Source organism: Nerophis lumbriciformis, linkage group LG03 (genome assembly GCF_033978685.3).
Source record: "Nerophis lumbriciformis linkage group LG03, RoL_Nlum_v2.1, whole genome shotgun sequence".
Classification (NCBI taxonomy): Eukaryota; Metazoa; Chordata; class Actinopteri; order Syngnathiformes; family Syngnathidae; genus Nerophis; species Nerophis lumbriciformis.
In genome coordinates, this window is record NC_084550.2 from 5,545,001 (window position 1) to 5,561,487 (window position 16,487).

Sequence of the window (16,487 nt, forward strand, 5' to 3'; positions counted from 1 at the left end):
AAGGGACAAGATCACGGGTACAAGCGGACCAAATGAGTTTCCTCCGCCGGGTGGCGGGGCTCTCCCTTAGAGATAGGGTGAGAAGCTCTGTCATCCAGGAGGAGCTCAAAGTAAAGCCACTGCTCCTCCACATGGAGAGGAGCCAGATGAGGTGGTTCGGGCATCTGGTCAGGATGCCACCCGAACCCCTCCCTCGGGAGGTGTTTAGGGCACGTCCGACCTGAGAACGCCTCGGGATCCCCCGGGAAGAGCTGGACGAAGTGGCTGGGGAGAAGGATGTCTGGGCTTCCCTCCATCATAACTTTCTCAATACTTAATAGATTTTCACACATTCTTTTCTTATGTAAACTTCATACATGCAGTTTTGATACAATGCAAATGAATTGCCTATTTTAATATTCACAGTGGGATTAACAATAACAAAATATTCTGAGTGTGTCTAAAAATTATTTAATAATAATAGATTTTATTTGTAAAAAAACACTTTACATTGAGCAAACAACCTCAAAGTGCTACAGTGTATTAAAAAAATAAAAATAAAATGATAATAAAAATAAATAAAAATAAAAACTAGAACAGCCTAATAGCTAGAACTAGTATGCATATATCTAAAAAAAAAAAAAAAAAAGTTTTTTTTTATTTTTTAAAAGAAGGGTTTTTAAGCCTTTTTTAAAAGCATGCACAGTCTGAGGTGCCCTCAGGTGGTCAGGGAGAGCGTTCCACAGACTGGGAGCTGCGGAGCAGAAAGCCCGGTCTCCCATTGTTCGTAGCTTTGTCCTCGGGAGGTTGGAGGAGGTTAGCCTGTACGGAGCGGAGGTGTGCAGAGGATTTGGGGGTGAGTAGTTCTTTGAGGTAGAGGGAGACATTTAAGTTATTCACTAACAAACTTTTCAAGAACTTTACCGAGGACGCAATGTTAGAATAATTTTATCCAAGTTATCACAAAAACTTTGTGTTGAAATGAGTCCCCAGCGAGAAGACCAAAAGCTGTCTTTGAAACCTACCAAGAAGAAGGCTCGTAAAAGTCCACTGTGTAGGGGGGGAAGCAACATGAAGGTGTTTCTGTTTTCTTTCATGTATTGTAAACAACAGAAAGATATTGTTTTAACCCAAGGACTACAAAGCGGAGAGAAGGCAGGATCTGCCCAAGTTCCAGACGACCTCTTTTTGAACCTCCTTTTTCCACTGTTTTACGAACCTCTTTTTGAACTGTTTTACAAACCTCTTTTTGAACTCTTTTACGACCTTTTCTGTGAATTGTTTACGACCCTTAGAAACAGCTGTTGCCATGTGGTCAGAGAGAGTCCTAATAAAGGAGGATGCGTACAATCTTTCGCAGACTGTACAAGAGTACAGACCAGACGTTTCTCCTCAAATTGAGCCAAATTTAATTCGGTCTCTGTTTAATTCTTTACTTCTTGTCTTGTTTAATAGATGTCATCAGTGTTTGAACCTGACACGCATAACTTGGGGATGGGTCTATCGTTGTTAACAGATGTGGGATCACCTCCTTTCAATAAAGGCATACTTGCCAACCCTCCCGGATTTTCCGGGAGACTCCCGAAATTCAGCGCCTCTCCCGAAAACCTCCCGGGACAAATTTTCTCCCGAAAATCTCCCGAAATTCAGGCGGACTCAGGTCCTCCACAATATAAAAAAGCGTACCTGCCCAATGACGTTATAACTGTAGAATGATGGAGGGCGAGTTCTTGGTTTCTTATGTGGGTTTATTGTTAAGCAGTTTCATTAACGTCCTCCCAGCGCGGCAACAACACACAACAACAACAGTCACTTTTTTGTATACCATAAAGCAGTTCGTCTGCCGTAAACAGCAATGTTGTGACACTCTTAAACAGGACAATACTGCCATCTAGTGCATTTGATGAAAGCACTTTTGTGCGTGCCACACATCAATGCATCATCAGATATATATATAAAAATTAAAAATAAACATCATCAGAGAGGGTGTTCAGCATGGTTCGAAAAATAGTGACAGAGAATAGAACAAGGATGGACAATTCAACCCTTAACTCAACAATGAGTAGATGAGTGTTATGTGTGTGTATATGTGTAAATAAATGAACACTGAAATTCAAGTATTTATTTTATATATATATATATATATATATATATATATACATATAATTTAAAAAAAATAATATATATATATATAATAAAATAAATATATATATATATATAATATATATATATATATATGAAATACTTGACTTGGTGAATTCTAGCTGTAAATATACTCCTCCCCTTTTAGCCACGCCCCCAACCACGCCCCCGCCCCACCCCGACCACGCCCACCCCCTCCCCCCACCTCCCGAAATCGGAGGTCTCAAGGTTGGCAAGTATGATAAAGGTCAAACATGGGGCGATTTCCATGTTAGGAATGTCATTACTGGACAAGGAAATATTTTTAATAATGGGTGCAATAAAATCAACAAAGGGCTCACGTTTGTCAAGACCTGCAGATTTACCAGGATCCACTTGTTTCATACCTGCCAACTTTTGAAATCAGAAAAACCTAGTAGCCAGGGTCCAAGGGCCGCAGGCCCCGGTAGGTCCAGGACAAAGTCCTGGTGGGGGGTTCCTTCGCCCCCCCGACGCAAAATGATTATTAGCATTCAGACAGGTTAAAATGTTGCTAAAACCATCACTTTTCTATCAGTCACAGTGACTTTTCAAAACAAAAATATTACAGCAAAAATCATATGGGTTGATTGACATGTTTATTCTGTAAGCTAACTTCAATAGTTTGAAATTATTTTGACAGTTAATGCCAGTTATCCTGTCAACCTTTCACAAGACTTCAATTTGTTAATTGAAAGTATAAACAGTATAAACACATTTTACAGTAAACAAATGGTAAAACAGTACTAAACAATTCCATTAAAAAAAAAAATTGGTGTCATTATTAACTTTCTGTCCAAGCTTGTATAATCTACTGCCTTGTTCAATTGTAAAAAATATTCTGTGCCTAAAATTCACATTTCTATCACAATTATCATACTGTAAACATGGTAAGCTAACTTCATTAAAATTAATAGTCCTGTCAATAGCATGGAATTACAATTCAAATGTAGTTTTTTTGTAAGCCTTTCAAAAGAATTCAAAATATGAAAAATTAATGAAAATTAATTTAAGCCATCAGACACTTGAAAAGTGGCACATCACATCTCTAATGTAATCATTTGAACTTTTCAACAGAAATAGCACTGCAAAAATATTAAGGACATACTTCTGTATTTTGGTAGTTATGCTGTCAACATTTAACAAGATTTCTTCAACTTGGACTTGAAAGCATAAATAGTATAAACACTTTTAACAGTATAACAGTACTAAACAATTCCAATAGATAACATTGGTGTCATTGCCTTTTTGTTTGCTCAATTATTGCCTCCGTAAATAAAACTTCGGCATTTATCACATCCAAAGAATCTGTTTGGGCGACGAAAAACGTTGAAAGTTTTCCACTTGTATCGCTAGCAACGGCATTAGACTTGTGTTTTTTTTGTCCCAACGTGGTCTTTTACATCGCTAATTCCTCCGTGTCCGATCGAAAAATCTTGTCTGCACAAGGTGCAATTCGCGTAATTTTCACCCTTTTTGAATCAAGGGGTTCGGCTATAAGCCGCCTACCGGCCCGACCAGAGCAGGTGGAGTTCAGGGGTTGAGAGGTGGAGATCCTTGGGCTCAGGCTCGAGGCCTATCTACAGCTCGCCATCCAAGACTTAGGGACCTGGCCTGCGTAAGCACAGGACCCGAAGTTCAATCAATGTGCGCACATAAACATCAACATTAAGTCATCTATCGTTCGACCTTCAATAAATAAGTTACACTTATTATTATCATTATTAGCTATAATACTGCTAACATTAACAATATTTAAACGATCACATGCATGTATAAAATAAACACGACAGTACACAGTGTTGTCACTATTATTAACAATAACAGTGACGTCACTATGACGGGTGTAACCGCACACCAGCGGCAGTATTCATTCATTGTCTTTACCATAGCATAAAAAGTGCAAATGGCCTTAAAACGCCACAACACTCAATTACCATATGTAAATACTCAAAATAAAGACTCGACATAAATATAAATTCAATCGGATCAGAAACATTGGAGGAAACGGGATTAAAACCCGATGCTAACCGCCCATAGGAAATACATGGGTACGGCTAGTCGCTACTATTAGCAAACAGATTCACTTACCAACTCGGCTTAATATCTTATCATCGACACACTCTCTCGTCGCAACACGTCCCTGATGTTCGGCACCTACACGTTTACAATTAGTTGTAAAATGTTGGACGGTTGTTTTTACAATATGCAAGCAAACGACAACTTTAAAACATACCGGCTTCATATGTCCCCAGGCTTAGCCACCGCACCTGGCAGCCATCTTGGAATTCTGGATTTTATAGAGCGTGATTGGCTGCAGCGGGTCACGTGAGCGCGTGTGTTAAACTCGCGAGATTAAACGTGGAAACGGCGCAGATAATATGAGGATATGTCATGAGAGGAAATATGGCTTATTTCCCACCCGTGTTACACATGGCATTCGGAATGGCTCGATAGGAAGTTACGGGAAGCAGTGTCGATTGTCATTGTTGTTACGCGATTTCGTGAATAAAACTTTTTTTTAAATATTTTTTTTAATTAATGAAAAACCGTATTTTTTATCACTGCAACCGTAACCCGGAATAGGTTGATGAAAACCGTACTAATTACGGGAAAACCGGAGTAGTTGGCAGGTATGCGCTTCCAGTGAGGGTTGGACTCCGCCAAGGCTGTCCTTTGTCATAACTTTTGTGGACAGAATTTCTAGGCGCAGTCAGGGCGTTGAGGGGATCCGGTTTGGTGGCTGCAGGATTAGGTCTCTGCTTTCTGCAGATGATGTGGTCCTGATGGCTTCATCTGGCCAGGATCTTCAGCTCTCACTGGATCGGTTCGCAGCCGAGTGTGAAGCGACTGGAATAAGAATCAGCACCTCCAGGTCCGAGTCCATGGTTCTCGCCCGGAAAAGGGTGGAGTGTCATCTCCGGGTTGAGGAGGAGACCCTGCCTCAAGTGGAGGAGTTCAAGTACCTCGGAGTCTTGTTCACGAGTGAGGGAAGAGTGGATCGTGAGATCGACAGGCGGATCGGTGCGGCGTCTTCAGTAATGCGGACGCTGTATCGATCCGTTGTGGTGAAGAAGGAGCTGAGCCGGAAGGCAAAGCTCTCAATTTACCGGTCGATCTACGTTCCCATCCTCACCTATGGTCATGAGCTTTGGGTTATGACTGAAGGGACAAGATCACGGGTACAAGCGGACCAAATGAGTTTCCTCCGCCGGGTGGCGGGGCTCTCCCTTAGAGATAGGGTGAGAAGCTCTGTCATCCAGGAGGAGCTCAAAGTAAAGCCGCTGCTCCTCCACATCGAGAGGAGCCAGATGAGGTGGTTCAGGCATCTGGTCAGGATGCCACCCGAACGCCTCTCTAGGGAGGTGTTTAGGGCACGTCCGACCTGAGAACGCCTCGGGATCCCCCGGGAAGAGCTGGACGAAGTGGCTGGGGAGAAGGATGTCTGGGCTTCCCTCCATCATAACTTTCTTAATACTTAATAGATTTTCACACATTCTTTTCTTATGTAAACTTCATACATGCAGTTTTGATACAATGCAAATGAATTGCCTATTTTAATATTCACAGTGGGATTAACAATAACAAAATATTCTGAGTGTGTCTAAAAATTATTTAATAATAATAATAATAGATTTTATTTGTAAAAAAACACTTTACATTGAGCAAACAACCTCAAAGTGCTACAGTGTATTAAAAAAATAAAAATAAAAAGATAATAAAAAAATAAAAAAATAAAAACTAGAACAGCCTAATAGCTAGAACTAGTATGCATATATCTAAAAAAAAATGATTTTTTTTTTCAAAAAGAAGGGTTTTTAAGCATGCACAGTCTGAGGTGCCCTCAGGTGGTCAGGGAGAGCGTTCCACAGACTGGGAGCTGCGGAGCAGAAAGCCCGGTCTCCCATTGTTCGTAGCTTTGTCCTCGGGAGGTTGGAGGAGGTTAGCCTGTACGGAGCGGAGGTGTGCGGAGGATTTGGGGGTGAGTAGTTCTTTGAGGTAGAGGGGGGCATTTAAGTTATTCACTAACAAACTTTTCAAGAACTTTACCGAGGACGCAATGTTAGAATAATCGTATCCAAGTTATCACAAAAACTTTGTGTTGAAATGTGTCCCCAGCGAGAAGACCAAAAGCTGTCTTTGAAACCTACCAAGAAGACGGCTCGTAAAAGTCCACTGTGTAGGGGGGAAGCAACATGAAGGTGTTTCTGTTTTCTTTCATGTATTGTAAACAACAGAAAGATATTGTTTTAACCCAAGGACTACAAAGCGGAGAGAAGGCAGGATCTGCCCAAGTTCCAGACGACCTCTTTTTGAACCTCCTTTTTCCACTGTTTTACGAACCTCTTTTTGAACTGTTTTACAAACCTCTTTTTGAACTCTTTTACGACCTTTTCTGTGAATTGTTTACGACCCTTAGAAGCAGCTGTTGCCATGTGGTCAGAGAGAGTCCTAATAAAGGAGGATGCGTACAATCTTTCGCCAGAGCGTGTTGAGACTGTACAAGAGTACAGACCAGACGTTTCTCCTCAAATTGAGCCAAATTTAATTCTGTCTCTGTTTAATTCTTTACTTCTTGTCTTGTTTAATAGATGTCATCAGTGTTTGTAGAGATGCGCGGATAGGCAATTATTTCATCCGCAACCGCGTCAGAAAGTCGTCAACCATCCGCCATCCACCCGATGTAACGTTTGATCAGAACTTCACCCGCCCACCATCCGCCCGTTGTTATATATCTAATATTAATAAAAAAATTAAAAAAAAGGGTGAAAACTACGCGAATTGCACCTTGTGCAGACAAGATTTTTCGATCGGACACGGAGGAATTAGCGATGTAAAAGACCACGTTGGGACAAAAAAACACAAGTCTAATGCCGTTGCTAGCGATACAAGTGGAAAACTTTCAACGTTTTTCGTCGCCCAAACAGATTCTTTGGATGTGATAAATGCCGAAGTTTTATTTACGGAGGCAATAATTGAGCATGGACTTCCAATCGCACTGGCTGATCACATGGGACAGTTAATAATGTAATGCAACCTTTAAAAATCATTACGCGGTGATCGCGATCCCAAAAATAAACTTTTCTTGCATGATAATGTCCAGAAAAATTCGCTTTATATTACTATAGAGTCCTTTTAACGAATGAGTTTGATGGTTTATCACAAACCTTAAATGAAAGAAGTCCTTTGTTCTCCTGCACCATGCATGCGCAATCCTGTCGGCTGTATTTCACAGCACGACATACTGTAAAAAGTGTTTATACTATTTATACTTTCAATTAACAAATTGAAGTCTTGTGAAAGGTTGACAGGATAACTGGCATTAACTGTCAAAATAATTTCAAACTATTGAAGTTAGCTTACAGAATAAACATGTCAATCAACCCATATGATTTTTGCTGTAATATTTTTGTTTTGAAAAGTCACTGTGACTGATAGAAAAGTGATGGTTTTAGCAACATTTTAACCTGTCTGAATGCTAATAGTCATTTTGCGTCGGGGGGCGAAGCCCTGAACCCTCCACCAGGACTTTGTCCTGGACCTACCGGGGCCTGCGGCCCTTGGACCCTGGCTACTAGGTTTTTCTGATTTAAAAGTTGGCAGGTATGGTGAGGTTATAAAGCTTTTGCCTGTTAAAGAAAGGAGACTGATCCAATGCACAGACATTCGCGTGCCACGCTGTCACGACCCAGACGCACACCAGTGCGCAATCATATGGGAGCCGCGCTGAGCGCACCTCCAAGCGCGTCTCGCTGCCGGCGACGGCCAGGTATATGGGCCCACGCTCCAGCGCCATCCATTTTCAGGGCTAGTTGATTCGGCAGGTGGGTTGTTACACACTCCTTAGCGGGTTCCAACTTCCATGGCCACCGTCCTGCTCTCTATATCAACCAGGGTGAGCCCCACCCCTTTCATGAACGCACTACGCGCGGAGTGACCCCTGTTACGCGCCCCCGGCAACAGGGGTGGCAAGCAGGTAAGCTGCGCGGGCGGAGCGCGCGGAGTGACCCATGTTACGAGCCCCCGGCCACGGGGGTGGCGGGCAGGTAAGCTGCTTACCTGCTGCGCGTGACGCCGGCCGCGGCGAAAGCGGACGAGGCGGGGTGTCGGTGCGGTGGGCGCGGTAGTGACCCTGGACGTGCGTCGGGCCCTTCTCGCGGATCGCTTCAGCTACGGCTCCCGGTGGGGCCCTCTCGGGGGAAGGGGCCTCGGTCCAGGACCCCGGCGAGGCGTCCCTTCTCCGCTCCGTAAAAGTGTCCATCTCTTTTCTTTTTTTTTCTTCTGTTGTGGCATATGCAGCAGGTGCCTGCTCGTTTTTCGTATGTGGGTAACAACATTTAACTATGTATATATATTTCCCAATTGGTTTAACTGCCACCCGCAAAAAAAAAAAAAAAAAAAAAAAATTAATCCGCCCGACCCGACCCGCGAGCGGATAAAATCTTAGTTTTTTTAATTTCATCCGCCCGATCCGCGGATAATCCGCGGACTCCGCGGTTGTGTCCGCAAACCGCGCATCTCTAGTTTGAACCTGACACGCATAACTTGGGGATGGGTCTATCGTTGTTAACAGATGTGGGATCACCTCCTTTCAATAAAGGCATACTTGCCAACCCTCCCGGATTTTCCGGGAGACTCCCGAAATTCAGCGCCTCTCCCGAAAACCTCCCGGGACACATTTTCTCCCGAAAATCTCCCGAAATTCAGGCGGACTCAGGTCCTCCACAATATAAAAAAGCGTACCTGCCCAATGACATTATAACTGTAGAATGATGGAGGGCGAGTTCTTGGTTTCTTATGTGGGTTTATTGTTAAGCAGTTTCATTAACGTCCTCCCAGCGTGGCAACAACACACAACAACAACAGTCACTTTTTTGTATACCGTAAAGCAGTTCGTCTGCCGTAAACAGCAATGTTGTGACACTCTTAAACAGGACAATACTGCCATCTAGTGCATTTGATGAAAGCACTTTTGTGCGTGCCACACATCAATGCATCATCAGATATATATATATATAAAAAAAATAAACATCATCAGAGAGGGTGTTCAGCATGGTTCGAAAAATAGTGACAGAGAATAGAACAAGGATGGACAATTCAACCCTTAACTCAACAATGAGTAGATGAGTGTTATGTGTGTGTATATGTGTAAATAAATGAACACTGAAATTCAAGTATTTATTTTATATATATATATACATACATATAATTAAAAATAAAATAAAAATATATATATAATAAAATAAATATATATATATATATATATATAATATATATATATATATATATATATATGAAATACTTGACTTGGTGAATTCTAGCTGTAAATATACTCCTCCCCTTTTAGCCACGCCCCCAACCCACCCCGACCACGCCCACCCCCTCCCCCCACCTCCCGAAATCGGAGGTCTCAAGGTTGGCAAGTATGATAAAGGTCAAACATGGGGCGATTTCCATGTTAGGAATGTCATTACTGGACAAGGAAATATTTTTAAAAATGGATGCAATAAAATCAACAAAGGGCTCACGTTTGTCAAGACCTGCAGATTTACCAGGATCCACTTGTTTTAAGGCTCTAATGAAGAAGAAAAAAAACTACAAAAAGGCCACAATCAAAATAATCTTTATTACAAAGATTGTGCGCATCACAATCCAAACAAAATGGTACAAGTAGAGAAGCAAATATGTTATTTCAAATGCATTACAATATTAACAACTCGGGATGTAAATATAATAACTTACAACTCTTGGGGTGACGATTCAATTCAAAATGGATTTTTAATTCACGATCATTACTCTTTAGTAGTAAAAAGTGCCAATGAATGGAATCAGTAGTTGCAGATAACTTCGAATGTGACATTGGGGGTGTTTTTTTTTTTTTTAAGTGTTTAAGTTTCTTACATTGTCCATCTCCCCTACTTATGTTCATATCGGGTAACATCGTAGCTTGTGTAAGCTTCTTTTTCTGAGACTCTTATTCTGTTAGAGAGGATGCAGCATGCAGGACTTTTATTGTGAAGGCCAGAAAAGTACGGTTGAGTTTGAGTTTTAGACATGGGCATACTTGCCAACCCTCCCGAATTTTCCGGGAGACTCCCGAAATTCAGCGCCTCTCCCGAAAACCTCCCGGGACAAATATTCTCCCGAAAATCTCCCGATTTTCAGCCGGAGCTGGAGGCCACGCCCCCTCCTGCTCCATGCGGACCTGAGTGAGGACAGCCTTTTTTCATGAAGGGAGGACAACAGGGTGACAAGAACTAAATCATCCAGACTAGAGATACAGTAAATTGTATTATTATGCTTATTTTACCTAAAAATAAATATATTTATTAATTAAAAAAAACAAAAACTAAATACATTTTTTATTTTTTTTATTTTGCTAAAAACATCAAAATTAATTGTATTTTTATTTGTACTTTTTCGTGACTCCTTATTACATCCAGCCATAGACTTATACATTAAAATAAACATCCATCCATCCATCCATTTTCTACCGCTTATTCCCTTTTGGGGTCGCGGGGGGCGCTAGAGCCTATCTCAGCTACAATCGGGCGGAAGGCGGGGTACACCCTGGACAAGTCGCCACCTCATTGCAGGGCCAACACAGATAGACAGACAACTTTCACACTCACATTCAATAAAATAAAATAAACATATTTGAAATAATTGATTTTAAATTATCATAATAATTCATTTAAAATGACCATATTTAATTATTAAAACAATTGCTTGTTTATCAACAACTTTAGCATTTTATTCATTACATTTTGAAGCTCTCAGAAACCAAGTTATGTTATATTCCTTAATATCTATTTATGCAAGTTTGAAGTATCAATTATCTAAACACAGTTTTGTTTGCATATTTTCAGGATATATACACATATATATATATATATATATATATATATATATATATATATATATATATATATATATATATATATATATATATATATATGTATGTGTGGGAAAAAAATCACAAGACTATTTCATCTCTACAGGCCTGTTTCATGAGGGGGGGGGTTCCCTCAATCATCAGGAGATTTTAATGGGAGCATTCACATATCATGGTTTATATAGGGCACAGAGTGGGTGGGTACAGGCTGGCGTAGGGGCGTGGTGATTGGCTCATGTGTTACCTAGGAGGTGTTTCCGTCTGTGGCGGCATGCTGTTACAATTTCGCTGCGCTTGTTGAGGGATGACAGGTCTGGACGGTAAATAATAAACAGTTTCTCTTTCAAGCATAGGTTGCATCTTTTATTACCACTATTGTAAGGTGTGCTGGATGCAAGACTTTGCCATGTTATTGAATATTCAACATTATTGTCTTTGAGGTCCCAAATGTGTTTGCTGAGTTCTGTGGTATTCCGCAGGTTTTGGTTCCTGAAAGAAGCCTTGTGATTGTTCCATCTGGTTTTGAATTCTCCCTCGGTTAATCCTACATATGTGTCGGATGTGTTAATGTCCTTGCGTATTACCTTAGATTGGTAGACAACTGATGTTTGTAAGCACCCCCCGTTGAGAGGGCAATCAGGTTTCTTTCGACAGTTACAGCCTTTGTTGGTTTTGGAGTCGCTCTGTCCGGGGGCCGACGGCTCATTTGCAATTGTTTTGTTGTGGTTTGAGATGATTTGTCGTATATTGTTCATACAGCTGTAGCTCAATTTAATGTTGTTCTTGTTGAATACTTTTCTTAGGGTGTTGTCTTTGGGAAAGTGTTTGTCAATCAGATTGAGGAATTTGTGTCCAATGTTAGTTGAGACGTTATATACTCCTCCCCTCTTAACCACGCCCTCAACCAAGCCCTGCCCCACCCCCGACCACGCCCCCGACCACGCCCCTACCCCCCACCTCCCGAAATCGGAGGTCTCAAGGTTGGCAAGTATGGACATGGGTTGTGTTGTGTCGGTGAGATGATGCTGTATTTATTTATTTATTTTTTTGGTAAGCGATTGACCGCTCTTTGTATGTTTTTTAGCATCGTGCGATACAACATTCGGTTTTGATACGGACGTCATATTGCGACGATGCGTGTCGGTGACATTCTTTTTCTCGCAAATTTGACAGCGACAAGCAAACCACGCGATATCATTTTTTTCCGCGAGGAACAGCCTAACAAGCTACACTATTTTTGTGCGTCATGTTGTGTGTTTTGTCTGATCAAGACATGCACCTGGGGATAGGTTGATTGGCAACACTAAATTGGCTCTAGAGACAAGCGGTAAAAAAATGGATGGATGGATGGATAAAATTGTGATCAAAAATTTTAACTTAAAATTTTGAAGAATCAGTATGTGTTAGAATAATTGTTTGTAAGTTATCACAAAAGCCAAAAGCTGTCTTTGGAACCTACCAAGAGTAAGGCTCGTAAAACTCCACTGTGTAGGGGGGGAAGCAAAATGAAGGTGTTCTGTTTTCTTTCATGTATGGTAATCAACAGAAAGATATTGTTCTAACCCAAGGACTTCAAAGCGGAGCGGAAGCAGGACCAGACTCCCCTCCAGGCGACCTCTTCTTGAACCTCCTTTTTGAACTGTTTTACGACCTCTGCTTTTGAACTGTTCGGTAACCAAAGGCAACGCTGTTTACGACCCACTTCCCTCTGGAAGCAGCCACGGTCATGTGGTCGGAGAAAGTCAAATAAAGAAGGAGGAGTACAATCTTTCGCCAGAGCGTGCTGAGATACTGTACAAGGGTACAGTGTACAGGCGACTCTCCTCAATTGAGTCCAAATTGAATTCCGTCTCTGTTTAATTCTTTGCCTCTTGTCTTGTTTAATAGATGTCATCAGTGTTTGAACCTGACAGTATCAACTTTAGTATGACCAATACTGCCCCTATAACTACTCGGTGCTGAAACAATAGCCACATTTGTGTTATTGCCTAAAACTAACGTAAAATAAGTGCTTAATAAATTTAAAGGGGAACATTATCACCAGACCTATGTAAGCGTCAATATATACCTTGATGTTGCAGAAAAAAGACCATATATTTATTTAACCCATTTCCGAACTCTAAATGGGTGAATTTTGGCGAATTAAACGCCTTTCTAATATTCGCTCTCAGAGCGATGACGTCACAACGTGGCGTCACATCGGGAAGCAATCCGCCAATTTCTCAAACACCGAGTCAAACCAGCTCTGTTATTTTCCGTGTTTCGACTGTTTTCCGTACCTTGGAGACATCATGCCTCGTCGGTGTGTTGTCGGAGGGTGTAACAACACCAACAGGGACGGATTCAAGTTGCACCAGTGGCCCAAAGATGCCAAAGTGGCAAGAAATTGGACGTTTGTTCCGCACACTTTACCGACGAAAGCTATGCTACGACAGAGATGGCAAGAATGTGTGGATATCCTGCGACACTCAAAGCAGATGCATTTCCAACGATAAAGTCAAAGAAATCTACCGCCAGACCCCCCATTGAATCTGCCGGAGTGTGTGAGCAATTCAGGGACAAAGGACCTCGGTAGCACGGCAAGCAATGGCGGCAGTTTGTTCCCGCAGACGAGCGAGCTAAACCCCCTATCGACCCTAGCTTCCCTGGCCTGCTGACATCAACTCCAAAACTGGACAGATCAGCTTTCAGGAAAAGAGCGCGGATGAGGGTATGTCTACAGAATATATTAATTGATGAAAATTGGGCTGTCTGCACTCTCAAAGTGCATGTTGTTGCCAAATGTATTTCATATGCTGTAAACCTAGTTCATAGTTGTTAGTTTCCTTTAATGCCAAACAAACACATACCAATCGTTGGTTAGAAGGCGATCGCCGAATTCGTCCTCGCTTTCTCCCGTGTCGCTGGCTGTCGTGTCGTTTTCGTGGGTTTCGCTTGCATACGGTTCAAACCGATATGGCTCAATAGCTTCAGTTTCTTCTTCAATTTGGTTTTCGCTACCTGCCTCCACACTACAACCATCCGTTTCAATACATTCGTAATCTGTTGAATCGCTTAAACCGCTGAAATCCGAGTCTGAATCCGAGCTAATGTCGCTATAGCTTGCTGTTCTTTCCGCCATGTTTGTTTGTGTTGGCATCACTATGTGACGTCACAGGAAAATGGACGGGTGTATATAACGATGGTTAAAATCAGGCACTTTGAAGCTTTTTTTTAGGGATATTGCGTGATGGGTAAAATTTTGAAAAAAAACTTCGAAAAATATAATAAGCCACTGGGAACTGATTTTTAATGGTTTTAACCATTCTGAAATTGTGATAATGTTCCCCTTTACATTTAAACAAAAGTGTAGATAGAAAAATGTTCTAACAAAAAAAGTAACCAATGTATTCTTTGTATTCAATCACGTGACTTTTTCTGAGATGTTTACTTCAAGCGAACAAAGTGGTGGTCAACCAAACCAATATGACTACTGTGCGGAGTACGCAAGAGGCCTAGATCTTACCGCTAAAGCAGATACGAGCAAAAAAATAATAATTTCTAACAATGAAATGGAATCAATCCCTATACGTTATCAAAAAAATGTTTGTCGAGTGAACCGTCGGTTGCGCTCCCAGACGTGTCGAACTATCTGGTGCTCCATATTCTACCCGGCAACACAGATGAAAACTTGGAAAAGCACGGAGGTCTACAATTTCTGTGCGCGCGCCTGGGTCAAACTAATTAATTATGCATCGTTTTTTGCTCGGGGAAGTTTGCATTTCATGATTTAACTTTGCGACTCACGAGGAGCACTCGATAGCCTTAATTTGCTATTTTTCCATTTTTTCATAATGTTAACCACTCATAAAGATCATCGGAGACACCACTGCAGACCTGGCTGGTTGTGAAAGAAAACGGAAAGTTTTGGCCATGTTGCCAAGTTGTTGCTAGTTTGCCTGGTTTTCCCCGAAAAATCTTGCACTCGTTTGCCCTTCTTGATTAACTCTCGAGGAACTTTAAAGAAACTTTTCGCGATTTAAACTGGTCCAACAGCCTAAAACAACGCAAGCATGGGGCATTTTTCATCGAGAAAGGCAAAATGTCGCCCAGCTCCACTTCAGGTATCGCATATTTAATGAAGGTGAACATAAATATTTAACAGCAAAATAACAAGGAGATGGACAATAGTTTTGACAAAATAATTCGACCAGAAATTTACCCCACAGTTGGTCAGCCAAATTAGGAGCATTTTTAACCCATTTTGAAATAGTTTCAGTGTCATTGATATGCCAAGTTATATATTGTTATTAGGGATGTCCCGATCCGATATTTGGATCCGATCGGCCGCCGATATTTGCCAAAAATTGCGTATCGGTAAGGCATGGGAAAATGCCGATCCAGATCCAGTTTAAAAAAAAACTCCGGTCCGTGTTTTCCAACGCACCGATTTAAATAATACATTCCACTTTTCTGCTGCTCCCTAATTTCCGTTCCGCATTTTCCAGCACACCTTCAACACATCCACAGGTCTGTGGATTCTCACGCAGTTGCTTTTAGCTGCTGGCATTACACGACAGGCTCTTCTCACTCTTTCCTGTGTCTCCCTCTCACAGACAGCAAGCGCACCTTCTTACACACGTCACATACTGTCACGTCATACGTCACATACGTATACGTCCTCCCCGAGCAGAGAGGTAGCAGCATGGCTAACGTTAGCTGTGATGCTAGCGCAGCCGTGCGAGCAACGCTCCCTCTAAGGTGCTGGCCTGTGCAATTGCGCACTGTTTAAGCGTCCTCTGCGCATAGCAAATCTATGCCACGCACAAAATCAAATAAAAAAATAAGCGCATAACAATTTTCGACACACGGACACGACAGAGAAAACAGTTTTCGTCATCATTGTTCAAATATTGTGACGTCTGTCGAGACGCTTATCTCCATTCGGTGCCACACGCCCACACCATCAAAATGCCGAGGCAAAAATTTCCACATCAACACCGTATGAAAAAATTAGTGATTTTTTTAGTTGTGATTTCCTTCTCTGCATGAAAGTTTAAAAGTAGCATATATTAATGCAGTATGAAGAAGAATGTTTTAATGTAGACATGCAAGCCTTGAAAGAAAATTTTGAAAATCAAGACTACATTTCCTGCAAATGGGTGCATTTCTACCCTATATTTTAACTTTAGATTTATTCTCATATCAAACTCTTTTGGCTCTTTTTGACACTTACCCTCCACACCCTGGATTATAAATAATGTAAATAATTCAATGTGATTATCTTGTGTGATGACTGTATTATGATGATAGTATATATCTGATAGTATATATCTGTATCATGAATCAATTTAAGTGGACCCCGACTTAAACAAGTTGAAAAACTTATTGGGGTGTTACCATTTAGTGGTCAATTGTACGGAATATGTACTTCACTGTACAACCTACTAATAAAAGTCTCAATCAATCAATC

At 41.4% G+C, this 16,487-nt stretch overlaps 1 pseudogene; it reads right to left on the bottom strand.

Annotated features, from left to right (window-relative positions):
* Positions 1–4,396: 4,396 nt before the first annotated feature.
* Positions 4,397–16,487, bottom strand: part of LOC133578175 (uncharacterized) — a 33,638-nt pseudogene continuing 21,547 nt past the window's right edge.